The sequence below is a fragment of the Anthonomus grandis genome, chromosome 18 (genome assembly GCF_022605725.1).
Source record: "Anthonomus grandis grandis chromosome 18, icAntGran1.3, whole genome shotgun sequence".
Lineage (NCBI taxonomy): Eukaryota > Metazoa > Arthropoda > Insecta > Coleoptera > Curculionidae > Anthonomus > Anthonomus grandis.
Genome location: NC_065563.1, coordinates 11,401,540 through 11,416,323, shown reverse-complemented (window position 1 = coordinate 11,416,323; position 14,784 = coordinate 11,401,540). Strand labels below are relative to the sequence as shown.

The following is a 14,784-nucleotide window of genomic DNA, read 5'->3' as shown; positions in this document are numbered from 1 at the left end:
AAGTCATTTTTCGACGTCGTTTTTGAGGCCAAAAATGGGCTCCAAAAATGCCATATCTCAGATGCTATTAGAGCTACGATATTGCGGATGGTCTCGTTGGATTCAGAAAGACGAAACTAAGACAAAACCGTTGGAATTTTCCAGATCGGACCAGTAGAAGCCGAGATATCGACCTCCAAAGTTTGGGATTTTTCATTTTTAGGGTATACCCCCCCGTATCGAATTTTTTCACCAAAAATTGATTTTTTCCGAATTCGAACTAACTATACCAGCGTCTTCTTTAGACCACCTACATTACGAAAACACCGGGTTATAACGAGATCCGAGTAGAACTAAGGGAATGAGAGCACTTTGAAAATTCGGAAAAAAGTCATTTTTCGACGTCGTTTTTGAGGCCAAAAATGGGCTCCAAAAATGCCATATCTCAGATGCTATTAGAGCTACGATCTTGCGGATGGTCTCGTTGGATTCAGAAAGACGAAACTAAGACAAAACCGTTGGAATTTTCCAGATCGGACCAGTAGAAGCCGAGATATCGACCTCCAAAGTTTGGGATTTTTCATTTTTAGGGTATACCCCCCCGTATCGAATTTTTTCACCAAAAATTGATTTTTTCCGAATTCGAACTAACTATACCAGCGTCTTCTTTAGACCACCTACATTACGAAAACACCGGGTTATAACGAGATCCGAGTAGAACTAAGGGAATGAGAGCACTTTGAAAATTCGGAAAAAAGTCATTTTTCGACCTCGTTTTTGAGGCCAAAAATGGGCTCCAAAAATGCCATATCTCAGCTGCTATTAGAGCTACGATCTTGCGGATGGTCTCGTTGGATTCAGAAAGACGAAACTAAGACAAAACCGTTGGAATTTTCCAGATCGGACCAGTAGAAGCCGAGATATCGACCTCCAAAGTTTGGGATTTTTCATTTTTAGGGTACACCCCCCCGTATCGAATTTTTTCACCAAAAATTGATTTTTTCCGAATTCGAACTAACTATACCAGCGTCTTCTTTAGACCACCTACATTACGAAAACACCGGGTTATAATGAGATCCGAGCAGAACTAAGGGAATGAGAGCACTTTGAAAATTCGGAAAAAAGTCATTTTTCGACGTCGTTTTTAAGGCCAAAAATGGGCTCCAAAAATGCCATATCTCAGCTGCTATTTGAGCTACGATCTTGCGGATGGTCTTGTTGGATTCAGAAAGACGAAACTAAGACAAAACCGTTGGAATTTTCCAGATCGGACCAGTAGAAGCCGAGATATCGACCTCCAAAGTTTGGGATTTTTCATTTTTAGGGTATACCCCCCGTATCGAATTTTTTCACCAAAAATTGATTTTTTCCGAATTCGAACTAACTATACCAGCGTCTTCTTTAGACCACCTACATTACGAAAACACCGGGTTATAACGAGATCCGAGCAGAACTAAGGGAATGAGAGCACTTTGAAAATTCGGAAAAAAGTCATTTTTCGACGTCGTTTTTGAGGCCAAAAATGGGCTCCAAAAATGCCATATCTCAGATGCTATTAGAGCTACGATCTTGCGGATGGTCTCGTTGGATTCAGAAAGACGAAACTAAGACAAAACCGTTGGAATTTTCCAGATCGGACCAGTAGAAGCCGAGATATCGACCTCCAAAGTTTGGGATTTTTCATTTTTAGGGTATACCTCCCCGTATCGAATTTTTTCACCAAAAATTGATTTTTTCCGAATTCGAACTAACTATACCAGCGTCTTCTTTAGACCACCTACATTACGAAAACACCGGGTTATAACGAGATCCGAGCAGAACTAAGGGAATGAGAGCACTTTGAAAATTCGGAAAAAAGTCATTTTTCGACGTCGTTTTTGAGGCCAAAAATGGGCTCCAAAAATGCCATATCTCAGCTGCTGTTATAGCTACGATCTTGCGAGTGGTCTCGTTGGATTCAGAAAGACGAAACTAAGACAAAACCATTGGAATTTTCCAGATCGGACCAGTAGAAGCCGAGATATCGACCTCCAAAGTTTGGGATTTTTCATTTTTAGGGTATACCCCCCCGTATCGAATTTTTTCACCAAAAATTGATTTTTTCCGAATTCGAACTAACTATACCAGCGTCTTCTTTAGACCACCTACATTACGAAAACACCGGGTTATAACGAGATCCGAGCAGAACTAAGGGAATGAGAGCACTTTGAAAATTCGGAAAAAAGTCATTTTTCGACGTCGTTTTTGAGGCCAAAAATGGGCTCCAAAAATGCCATATCTCAGCTGCTATTAGAGCTACGATCTTGCGGATGGTCTCGCTGGATTCAGAAAGACCAAACTAAGACAAAACCGTTGGAATTTTCTAGATCGGACCAGTAGAAGCCGAGATATCGACCTCCAAAGTTTGGAATTTTTCATTTTTAGGGTATACCCCCCCCTATCGAATTTTTTCACCAAAAATTGATTTTTTCCGAATTCGAACTAACTATACCAGCGTCTTCTTTAGACCACCTACATTACGAAAACACCGGGTTATAACGAGATCCGAGCAGAACTAAGGGAATGAGAGCACTTTGAAAATTCGGAAAAAAGTCATTTTTCGACGTCGTTTTTAAGGCCAAAAATGGGCTCCAAAAATGCCATATCTCAGCTGCTGTTAGAGCTACGATCTTGCGAGTGGTCTCGTTGGATTCACAAAGACGAAACTAAGACAAAACCGTTCGAATTTTCCAGATCGGACCAGTAGAAGCCGAGATATCGACCTCCAAAGTTTGGGATTTTTCATTTTTAGGGTATACCCCCCCGTATCGAATTTTTTCACCAAAAATTGATTTTTTCCGAATTCGAACTAACTATACCAGCGTCTTCTTTAGACCACCTACATTACGAAAACACCGGGTTATAACGAGATCCGAGCAGAACTAAGGGAATGAGAGCACTTTGAAAATTCGGAAAAAAGTCATTTTTCGACGTCGTTTTTGAGGCCAAAAATGGGCTCCAAAAATGCCATATCTCAGCTGCTGTTAGAGCTACGATCTTGCGAGTGGTCTCGTTGGATTCACAAAGACGAAACTAAGACAAAACCGTTCGAATTTTCCAGATCGGACCAGTAGAAGCCGAGATATCGACCTCCAAAGTTTGGGATTTTTCATTTTTAGGGTATACCCCCCCCTATCGAATTTTTTCACCAAAAATTAATTTTTTCCGAATTCGAACTAACTATACCAGCGTCTTCTTTAGACCACCTACATTACGAAAACACCGGGTTATAACGAGATCCGAGCAGAACTAAGGGAATGAGAGCACTTTGAAAATTCGGAAAAAAGTCATTTTTCGACGTCGTTTTTGAGGCCAAAAATGGGCTCCAAAAATGCCATATCTCAGATGCTATTAGAGCTACGATCTTGCGGATGGTCTCGTTGGATTCAGAAAGACGAAACTAAGACAAAACCGTTGGAATTTTCCAGATCGGACCAGTAGAAGCCGAGATATCGACCTCCAAAGTTTGGGATTTTTCATTTTTAGGGTATACCTCCCCGTATCGAATTTTTTCACCAAAAATTGATTTTTTCCGAATTCGAACTAACTATACCAGCGTCTTCTTTAGACCACCTACATTACGAAAACACCGGGTTATAACGAGATCCGAGCAGAACTAAGGGAATGAGAGCACTTTGAAAATTCGGAAAAAAGTCATTTTTCGACGTCGTTTTTGAGGCCAAAAATGGGCTCCAAAAATGCCATATCTCAGCTGCTGTTATAGCTACGATCTTGCGAGTGGTCTCGTTGGATTCACAAAGACGAAACTAAGACAAAACCGTTCGAATTTTCCAGATCGGACCAGTAGAAGCCGAGATATCGACCTCCAAAGTTTGGGATTTTTCATTTTTAGGGTATACCCCCCCGTATCGAATTTTTTCACCAAAAATTGATTTTTTCCGAATTCGAACTAACTATACCAGCGTCTTCTTTAGACCACCTATATTACGAAAACACCGGGTTATAACGAGATCCGAGCAGAACTAAGGGAATGAGAGCACTTTGAAAATTCGGAAAAAAGTCATTTTTCGACGTCGTTTTTGAGGCCAAAAATGGGCTCCAATAATGCCATATCTCAGCTGCTATTGGAGCTACGATCTTGCGGATGGTCTCGTTGGATTCAGAAAGACCAAACTAAGACAAAACCGTTGGAATTTTCCAGATCGGACAAGTAGAAGCCGAGATATCGACCTCCAAAGTTTGGGATTTTTCATTTTTAGGGTATACCCCCCCCTATCGAATTTTTTCACCAAAAATTGATTTTTTCCGAATTCGAACTAACTATACCAGCGTCTTCTTTAGACCACCTACATTACGAAAACACCGGGTTATAACGAGATCCGAGCAGAACTAAGGGAATGAGAGCACTTTGAAAATTCGGAAAAAAGTCATTTTTCGACGTCGTTTTTGAGGCCAAAAATGGGCTCCAAAAATGCCATATCTCAGCTGCTATTTGAGCTACGATCTTGCGGATGGTCTCGTTGGATTCAGAAAGACGAAACTAAGACAAAACCGTTGGAATTTTCCAGATCGGACCAGTAGAAGCCGAGATATCGACCTCCAAAGTTTGGGATTTTTCATTTTTAGGGTATACCCCCCCGTATCGAATTTTTTCACCAAAAATTGATTTTTTCCGAATTCGAACTAACTATACCAGCGTCTTCTTTAGACCACCTACATTACGAAAACACCGGGTTATAACGAGATCCGAGCAGAACTAAGGGAATGAGAGCACTTTGAAAATTCGGAAAAAAGTCATTTTTCGACGTCGTTTTTAAGGCCAAAAATGGGCTCCAAAAATGCCATATCTCAGCTGCTATTAGAGCTACGATCTTGCGGATGGTCTCGTTGGATTCAGAAAGACGAAACTAAGACAAAACCGTTGGAATTTTCCAGATCGGACCAGTAGAAGCCGAGATATCGACCTCCAAAATTTGGGTTTTTTCGTTTTTCGGGTATACCTGCCCTTTCGAATTTTTTCAGAAAAATTTTTTTTTTTCGAATTTAAACTAACTATACCAGCGGATTGTTCTCATCAAGTAGATCACGAAAATACCGGGTTATAAGGGAATCCGGGCAGAACTAAAAAATCGAGTATTTTTTCGCCCTTTTTTTGAGGCCAAAAATGGGCTCCAATTGTGAGTAAAAACCCCATACAAATGCCTTAAATAGTTTTTAGATTATCCTGCCTGGAGCATATGTCTGCAAGATATTAGTGTCCTGAAAACCTTAAGTGCTGTAGCTCGTGAACTATTTGAGCTAAAAATGTGGTTCACGTATCAAAATGATTTTTAAGAACCCCCTTATAACCTCCCAAAGAAATATCATTAATATTATTGCAGTGGCAGTTAAAATGTCTTGTTAAAAATTCTTGGTTTACTCCTTAAACTGATCTAGGACCGTGATTCACAAAACTCACTCTAATTTAGTGAGTTCTTAAACTACAAAAAGCGTTCGCATATCAAATTGTTCACTAAGACCGCACTAATTGTGAGTGAAGCCCCCTTAAAAATATCTTAAATAGTTTTTAAATTATCCTACCTAGAACATATGTCTGCATGGTGTGAGTGTCCTGCAGCTCCTGTGGGCTGTACGGGGCGTTTTTGGGTTAAGTTTCTGTTTGCAGCACATTTTTAGAATGAATTCCAAGTAGAGTTCCAGTCCGTCCGGGTTTAGTTCTGAAATATAGAAAGTTTACGTTAAGTAAGTTGTACGTTACTTTTTTTGCTTCTATTTGAATATGGTAAAGGTTTCACTAGGAAACTGCATGTCCCCTCCTTGTCTTGACTTACTATGAAGCTATCAAGGACTTGTAAAAATTTAGTGATAATTAATCACTTCGGTTTCCTTAGTTTAAAACGGCCACTTACCCTATTTAATATTAAACCAGGCAGATATAGACGAAACCAACTCAATGGCCTCTGCGTTCGCCTGATTTAGCTCCGCTTGATTTTTTTTTCACAGGGTTATTTCAAAAAAAGAGTGTAGGAAACTCAATGATTTTTCAACTGCCTGGAAGTAATTTTCCATTTATTTTCTGATGATTTCATAATTTCCACTACTATTCGAAACTAAACCCTTACTGGATGGTTAAAGCTCATACCCACTACTTCAAAAATTAAGCCACTGGGCAGATACAGTTTTTCATAATTACGTACAAGATGCCCCTTCACTAAAAGTACTTGACAGTTTTTAAATGAAAGCTCTATCTTTAATAACAAAAAAGTTATGCAAAATTTACGATCTAAAAAAGTACATGTTAATTGTAAAAAACCGAAATTTCGATTTTTCTCAAAAACTATAATTTTTTAAGTTTTGGATTATTTTGTATAAGGTGCCTCTTTGCAAGGAGTACTTGACAGTTTTTAAATAAAAGCTCTATCTTTAATAACAAAAAAGTTATGCAAAATTTACGATCTAAAAAAGTACATGTTAATTGTAAAAAACCGAAATTTCGATTTTTCTCAAAAACTATAATTTTTTAGGTTTCTGATTATTACGTATAAGGTGCTCCTTTGCAAGGAGTACTTGACAGTTTTTAAATGAAAGCTCTATCTTTAATAACAAAAAAGTTATGCAAAATTTACGATCTAAAAAAGTACATGTTAATTGTAAAAAACCGAAATTTCGATTTTTCTCAAAAACTATAATTTTTTCAGTTTTTGATTATTACGTACAAGGTGCCCCTTTGCAAGGAGTACTTGACAGTTTTTAAATGAAAGCTCTATCTTTAATAACAAAAAAGTTATGCAAAATTTTCGATCTAAAAAAGTACATGTTAATTGTAAAAAACCGAAATTTCGATTTTTCTCAAAAACTATAATTTTTTAAGTTTTTGATTATTACGTACAAAGTGCCCCTTTGCAAGGAGTACTTGACAGTTTTTAAATGAAAGCTCTATCTTTAATAACAAAAAAGTTATGCAAAATTTTCGATCTAAAAAAGTACATGTTAATTGTAAAAAACCGAAATTTCGATTTTTCTCAAAAACTATAATTTTTTAAGTTTTTGATTATTACGTACAAAGTGCCCCTTTGCAAGGAGTACTTGACAGTTTTTAAATGAAAGCTCTATCTTTAATAACAAAAAAGTTATGCAAAATTTACGATCTAAAAAAGTACATGTCAATTGTAAAAAACCGAAATTTCAATTTTTCTCAAAAACTATAATTTTTTAAGTTTTTGATTATTACGTACAAAGTGCCCCTTTGCAAGGAGTACTTGACAGTTTTTAAATGAAAGCTCTATCTTTAATAACAAAAAAGTTATGCAAAATTTTCGATCTAAAAAAGTACATGTTAATTGTAAAAAACCGAAATTTCGATTTTTCTCAAAAACTATAATTTTTTAAGTTTTTGATTATTACGTACAAAGTGCCCCTTTGCAAGGAGTACTTGACAGTTTTTAAATGAAAGCTCTATCTTTAATAACAAAAAAGTTATGCAAATATTTTCGATCTAAAAAAGTACATGTTAATTGTAAAAAACCGAAATTTCGATTTTTCTCAAAAACTATATTTTTTTTTGTTTTTGATAATTACGTACAAAGTGCCCCTTTGCAAGGAGTACTTGACAGTTTTTAAATGAAAGCTCTATCTTTAATAACAAAAAAGTTATGCAAAATTTTCGATCTAAAAAAGTACATGTTAATTGTAAAAAACCGAAATTTCGATTTTTCTCAAAAACTATAATTTTTTAAGTTTTTGATTATTACGTACAAAGTGCCCCTTTGCAAGGAGTACTTGACAGTTTTTAAATGAAAGCTCTATCTTTAATAACAAAAAAGTTATGCAAAATTTTCGATCTAAAAAAGTACATGTTAATTGTAAAAAACCGAAATTTCGATTTTTCTCAAAAACTATAATTTTTTAAGTTTTTGATTATTACGTACAAAGTGCCCCTTTGCAAGGAGTACTTGACAGTTTTTAAATGAAAGCTCTATCTTTAATAACAAAAAAGTTATGCAAAATTTACGATCTAAAAAAGTACATGTCAATTGTAAAAAACCGAAATTTCAATTTTTCTCAAAAACTATAATTTTTTAAGTTTTTGATTATTACGTACAAAGTGCCCCTTTGCAAGGAGTACTTGACAGTTTTTAAATGAAAGCTCTATCTTTAATAACAAAAAAGTTATGCAAAATTTTCGATCTAAAAAAGTACATGTTAATTGTAAAAAACCGAAATTTCGATTTTTCTCAAAAACTATAATTTTTTAAGTTTTTGATTATTACGTACAAAGTGCCCCTTTGCAAGGAGTACTTGACAGTTTTTAAATGAAAGCTCTATCTTTAATAACAAAAAAGTTATGCAAAATTTTCGATCTAAAAAAGTACATGTTAATTGTAAAAAACCGAAATTTCGATTTTTCTCAAAAACTATAATTTTTTAAGTTTTTGATTATTACGTACAAAGTGCCCCTTTGCAAGGAGTACTTGACAGTTTTTAAATGAAAGCTCTATCTTTAATAACAAAAAAGTTATGCAAAATTTACGATCTAAAAAAGTACATGTCAATTGTAAAAAACCGAAATTTCAATTTTTCTCAAAAACTATAATTTTTTAAGTTTTTGATTATTACGTACAAAGTGCCCCTTTGCAAGGAGTACTTGACAGTTTTTAAATGAAAGCTCTATCTTTAATAACAAAAAAGTTATGCAAAATTTTCGATCTAAAAAAGTACATGTTAATTGTAAAAAACCGAAATTTCGATTTTTCTCAAAAACTATAATTTTTTAAGTTTTTGATTATTACGTACAAAGTGCCCCTTTGCAAGGAGTACTTGACAGTTTTTAAATGAAAGCTCTATCTTTAATAACAAAAAAGTTATGCAAAATTTTCGATCTAAAAAAGTACATGTTAATTGTAAAAAACCGAAATTTCGATTTTTCTCAAAAACTATAATTTTTTAAGTTTTTGATTATTACGTACAAAGTGCCCCTTTGCAAGGAGTACTTGACAGTTTTTAAATGAAAGCTCTATCTTTAATAACAAAAAAGTTATGCAAAATTTACGATCTAAAAAAGTACATGTTAATTGTAAAAAACCGAAATTTCGATTTTTCTCAAAAACTATAATTTTTTAAGTTTTTGATTATTACGTACAAGGTGCCCCTTTGCAAGGAGTACTTGACAGTTTTTAAATGAAAGCTCTATCTTTAATAACAAAAAAGTTATGCAAAATTTACGATCTAAAAAAATACATGTTAATTGTAAAAAACCGAAATTTCGATTTTTCTCAAAAACTATAATTTTTTAAGTTTTTGATTATTACGTACAAGGTGCCCCTTTGCAAGGAGTACTTGACAGTTTTTAAATGAAAGCTCTATCTTTAATAACAAAAAAGTTATGCAAAATTTTCGATCTAAAAAAGTACATGTTAATTGTAAAAAACCGAAATTTCGATTTTTCTCAAAAACTATAATTTTTTAAGTTTTTGATTATTACGTACAAGGTGCCCCTTTGCAAGGAGTACTTGACAGTTTTTAAATGAAAGCGCTATCTTTAATAACAAAAAAGTTATGCAAAATTTTCGATCTAAAAAAGTACATGTCAATTGTAAAAAACCGAAATTTCGATTTTTCTCAAAAACTATAATTTTTTAAGTTTTTGATTATTACGTACAAGGTGCCCCTTTGCAAGGAGTACTTGACAGTTTTTAAATGAAAGCTCTATCTTTAATAACAAAAAAGTTATGCAAAATTTACGATCTAAAAAAATACATGTTAATTGTAAAAAACCGAAATTTCGATTTTTCTCAAAAACTATAATTTTTTAAGTTTTTGATTATTACGTACAAGGTGCCCCTTTGCAAGGAGTACTTGACAGTTTTTAAATGAAAGCGCTATCTTTAATAACAAAAAAGTTATGCAAAATTTACGATCTAAAAAAGTACATGTTAATTGTAAAAAACCGAAATTTCGATTTTTCTCAAAAACTATAATTTTTAAAGTTTTTGATTATTACGTACAAGGTGCCCCTTTGCAAGGAGTACTTGACAGTTTTTAAATGAAAGCGCTATCTTTAATAACAAAAAAGTTATGCAAAATTTTCGATCTAAAAAAGTACATGTTAATTGTAAAAAACCGAAATTTCGATTTTTCTCAAAAACTATAATTTTTTAAGTTTTTGATTATTACGTACAAGGTGCCCCTTTGCAAGGAGTACTTGACAGTTTTTAAATGAAAGCGCTATCTTTAATAACAAAAAAGTTATGCAAAATTTTCGATCTAAAAAAGTACATGTCAATTGTAAAAAACCGAAATTTCGATTTTTCTCAAAAACTATAATTTTTTAAGTTTTTGATTATTACGTACAAGGTGCCCCTTTGCAAGGAGTACTTGACAGTTTTTAAATGAAAGCGCTATCTTCAATAACAAAAAAGTTATGCAAAATTTACGATCTAAAAAAGTACATGTTAATTGTAAAAAACCGAAATTTCGATTTTTCTCAAAAACTATAATTTTTTAAGTTTTTGATTATTACGTACAAGGTGCCCCTTTGCAAGGAGTACTTGACAGTTTTTAAATAAAAGCGCTATCTTTAATAACAAAAAAGTTATGCAAAATTTTCGATCTAAAAAAGTACATGTTAATTGTAAAAAACCGAAATTTAGATTTTTCTCAAAAACTATAATTTTTTCAATTTTGATAATTATGTGCAAGGTGCCCCTTTGCAAGAAGTACTTGACAGTTTTTAAATGAAAGCGCTATCTTTAATAACAAAAAAGTTATGCAAAATTTACGATCTAAAAAAGTACATGTTAATTGTAAAAAACCGAAATTTCGATTTTTCTCAAAAACTATAATTTTTTAAGTTTTTGATTATTACGTACAAGGTGCCCCTTTGCAAGGAGTACTTGACAGTTTTTAAATGAAAGCTCTATCTTTAATAACAAAAAAGTTATGCAAAATTTTCGATCTAAAAAAGTACATGTTAATTGTAAAAAACCGAAATTTCGATTTTTCTCAAAAACTATAATTTTTTAAGTTTTTGATTATTACGTACAAGGTGCCCCTTTGCAAGGAGTACTTGACAGTTTTTAAATGAAAGCGCTATCTTTAATAACAAAAAAGTTATGCAAAATTTTCGATCTAAAAAAGTACATGTCAATTGTAAAAAACCGAAATTTCGATTTTTCTCAAAAACTATAATTTTTTAAGTTTTTGATTATTACGTACAAGGTGCCCCTTTGCAAGGAGTACTTGACAGTTTTTAAATGAAAGCGCTATCTTCAATAACAAAAAAGTTATGCAAAATTTACGATCTAAAAAAGTACATGTTAATTGTAAAAAACCGAAATTTCGATTTTTCTCAAAAACTATAATTTTTTAAGTTTTTGATTATTACGTACAAGGTGCCCCTTTGCAAGGAGTACTTGACAGTTTTTAAATAAAAGCGCTATCTTTAATAACAAAAAAGTTATGCAAAATTTTCGATCTAAAAAAGTACATGTTAATTGTAAAAAACCGAAATTTAGATTTTTCTCAAAAACTATAATTTTTTCAATTTTGATAATTATGTGCAAGGTGCCCCTTTGCAAGAAGTACTTGACAGTTTTTAAATGAAAGCGCTATCTTTAATAACAAAAAAGTTATGCAAAATTTACGATCTAAAAAAGTACATGTTAATTGTAAAAAACCGAAATTTCGATTTTTCTCAAAAACTATAATTTTTTAAGTTTTTGATTATTACGTACAAGGTGCCCCTTTGCAAGGAGTACTTGACAGTTTTTAAATGAAAGCTCTATCTTTAATAACAAAAAAGTTATGCAAAATTTTCGATCTAAAAAAGTACATGTTAATTGTAAAAAACCGAAATTTCGATTTTTCTCAAAAACTATAATTTTTTAAGTTTTTGATTATTACGTACAAGGTGCCCCTTTGCAAGGAGTACTTGACAGTTTTTAAATGAAAGCTCTATCTTTAATAACAAAAAAGTTATGCAAAATTTTCGATCTAAAAAAGTACATGTTAATTGTAAAAAACCGAAATTTCGATTTTTCTCAAAAACTATAATTTTTTAAGTTTTTGATTATTACGTACAAGGTGCCCCTTTGCAAGGAGTACTTGACAGTTTTTAAATGAAAGCGCTATCTTTAATAACAAAAAAGTTATGCAAAATTTACGATCTAAAAAAGTACATGTTAATTGTAAAAAACCGAAATTTCGATTTTTCTCAAAAACTATAATTTTTTAAGTTTTTGATTATTACGTACAAGGTGCCCCTTTGCAAGGAGTACTTGACAGTTTTTAAATGAAAGCTCTATCTTTAATAACAAAAAAGTTATGCAAAATTTTCGATCTAAAAAAGTACATGTTAATTGTAAAAAACCGAAATTTCGATTTTTCTCAAAAACTATAATTTTTTAAGTTTTTGATTATTACGTACAAGGTGCCCCTTTGCAAGGAGTACTTGACAGTTTTTAAATGAAAGCTCTATCTTTAATAACAAAAAAGTTATGCAAAATTTACGATCTAAAAAAGTACATGTTAATTGTAAAAAACCGAAATTTCGATTTTTCTCAAAAACTATAATTTTTTAAGTTTTTGATTATTACGTACAAGGTGCCCCTTTGCAAGGAGTACTTGACAGTTTTTAAATGAAAGCGCTATCTTCAATAACAAAAAAGTTATGCAAAATTTACGATCTAAAAAAGTACATGTTAATTGTAAAAAACCGAAATTTCGATTTTTCTCAAAAACTATAATTTTTTAAGTTTTTGATTATTACGTACAAGGTGCCCCTTTGCAAGGAGTACTTGACAGTTTTTAAATGAAAGCTCTATCTTTAATAACAAAAAAGTTATGCAAAATTTTCGATCTAAAAAAGTACATGTTAATTGTAAAAAACCGAAATTTCGATTTTTCTCAAAAACTATAATTTTTTAAGTTTTTGATTATTACGTACAAGGTGCCCCTTTGCAAGGAGTACTTGACAGTTTTTAAATGAAAGCTCTATCTTTAATAACAAAAAAGTTATGCAAAATTTACGATCTAAAAAAGTACATGTTAATTGTAAAAAACCGAAATTTCGATTTTTTGCAAGGAGTACTTGACAGTTTTTAAATGAAAGCTCTATCTTTAATAACAAAAAAGTTATGCAAAATTTTCGATCTAAAAAAGTACATGTTAATTGTAAAAAACCGAAATTTCGATTTTTCTCAAAAACTATAATTTTTTAAGTTTTTGATTATTACGTACAAGGTGCCCCTTTGCAAGGAGTACTTGACAGTTTTTAAATGAAAGCGCTATCTTCAATAACAAAAAAGTTATGCAAAATTTACGATCTAAAAAAGTACATGTTAATTGTAAAAAACCGAAATTTCGATTTTTCTCAAAAACTATAATTTTTTAAGTTTTTGATTATTACGTACAAGGTGCCCCTTTGCAAGGAGTACTTGACAGTTTTTAAATGAAAGCGCTATCTTCAATAACAAAAAAGTTATGCAAAATTTACGATCTAAAAAAGTACATGTTAATTGTAAAAAACCGAAATTTCGATTTTTCTCAAAAACTATAATTTTTTAAGTTTTTGATTATTACGTACAAGGTGCCCCTTTGCAAGGAGTACTTGACAGTTTTTAAATGAAAGCGCTATCTTTAATAACAAAAAAGTTATGCAAAATTTACGATCTAAAAAAGTACATGTTAATTGTAAAAAACCGAAATTTCGATTTTTCTCAAAAACTATAATTTTTTAAGTTTTTGATTATTACGTACAAGGTGCCCCTTTGCAAGGAGTACTTGACAGTTTTTAAATGAAAGCTCTATCTTTAATAACAAAAAAGTTATGCAAAATTTTCGATCTAAAAAAGTACATGTTAATTGTAAAAAACCGAAATTTCGATTTTTCTCAAAAACTATAATTTTTTAAGTTTTTGATTATTACGTACAAGGTGCCCCTTTGCAAGGAGTACTTGACAGTTTTTAAATGAAAGCTCTATCTTTAATAACAAAAAAGTTATGCAAAATTTTCGATCTAAAAAAGTACATGTTAATTGTAAAAAACCGAAATTTCGATTTTTCTCAAAAACTATAATTTTTTAAGTTTTTGATTATTACGTACAAGGTGCCCCTTTGCAAGGAGTACTTGACAGTTTTTAAATGAAAGCTCTATCTTTAATAACAAAAAAGTTATGCAAAATTTACGATCTAAAAAAGTACATGTTAATTGTAAAAAACCGAAATTTCGATTTTTCTCAAAAACTATAATTTTTTAAGTTTTTGATTATTACGTACAAGGTGCCCCTTTGCAAGGAGTACTTGACAGTTTTTAAATGAAAGCGCTATCTTTAATAACAAAAAAGTTATGCAAAATTTACGATCTAAAAAAGTACATGTTAATTGTAAAAAACCGAAATTTCGATTTTTCTCAAAAACTATAATTTTTTAAGTTTTTGATTATTACGTACAAGGTGCCCCTTTGCAAGGAGTACTTGACAGTTTTTAAATGAAAGCTCTATCTTTAATAACAAAAAAGTTATGCAAAATTTTCGATCTAAAAAAGTACATGTTAATTGTAAAAAACCGAAATTTCGATTTTTCTCAAAAACTATAATTTTTTAAGTTTTTGATTATTACGTACAAGGTGCCCCTTTGCAAGGAGTACTTGACAGTTTTTAAATGAAAGCTCTATCTTTAATAACAAAAAAGTTATGCAAAATTTTCGATCTAAAAAAGTACATGTTAATTGTAAAAAACCGAAATTTAGATTTTTCTCAAAAACTATAATTTTTTCAATTTTGATAATTATGTGCAAGGTGCCCCTTT

At 31.8% G+C, this 14,784-nt stretch overlaps 1 protein-coding gene across 1 annotated transcript in view; it reads right to left on the bottom strand.

Annotated features, from left to right (window-relative positions):
- Nucleotides 1–14,784, bottom strand: part of LOC126746918 (intraflagellar transport protein 56) — a 219,655-nt gene that overhangs the window by 26,140 nt on the left and 178,731 nt on the right. The window contains exon 16 of the transcript XR_007664026.1: nt 5,560–5,696. The gene's annotated coding sequence lies outside the window, so the exon portion shown is untranslated. The remainder of the gene's footprint in view (nt 1–5,559; nt 5,697–14,784) is intronic.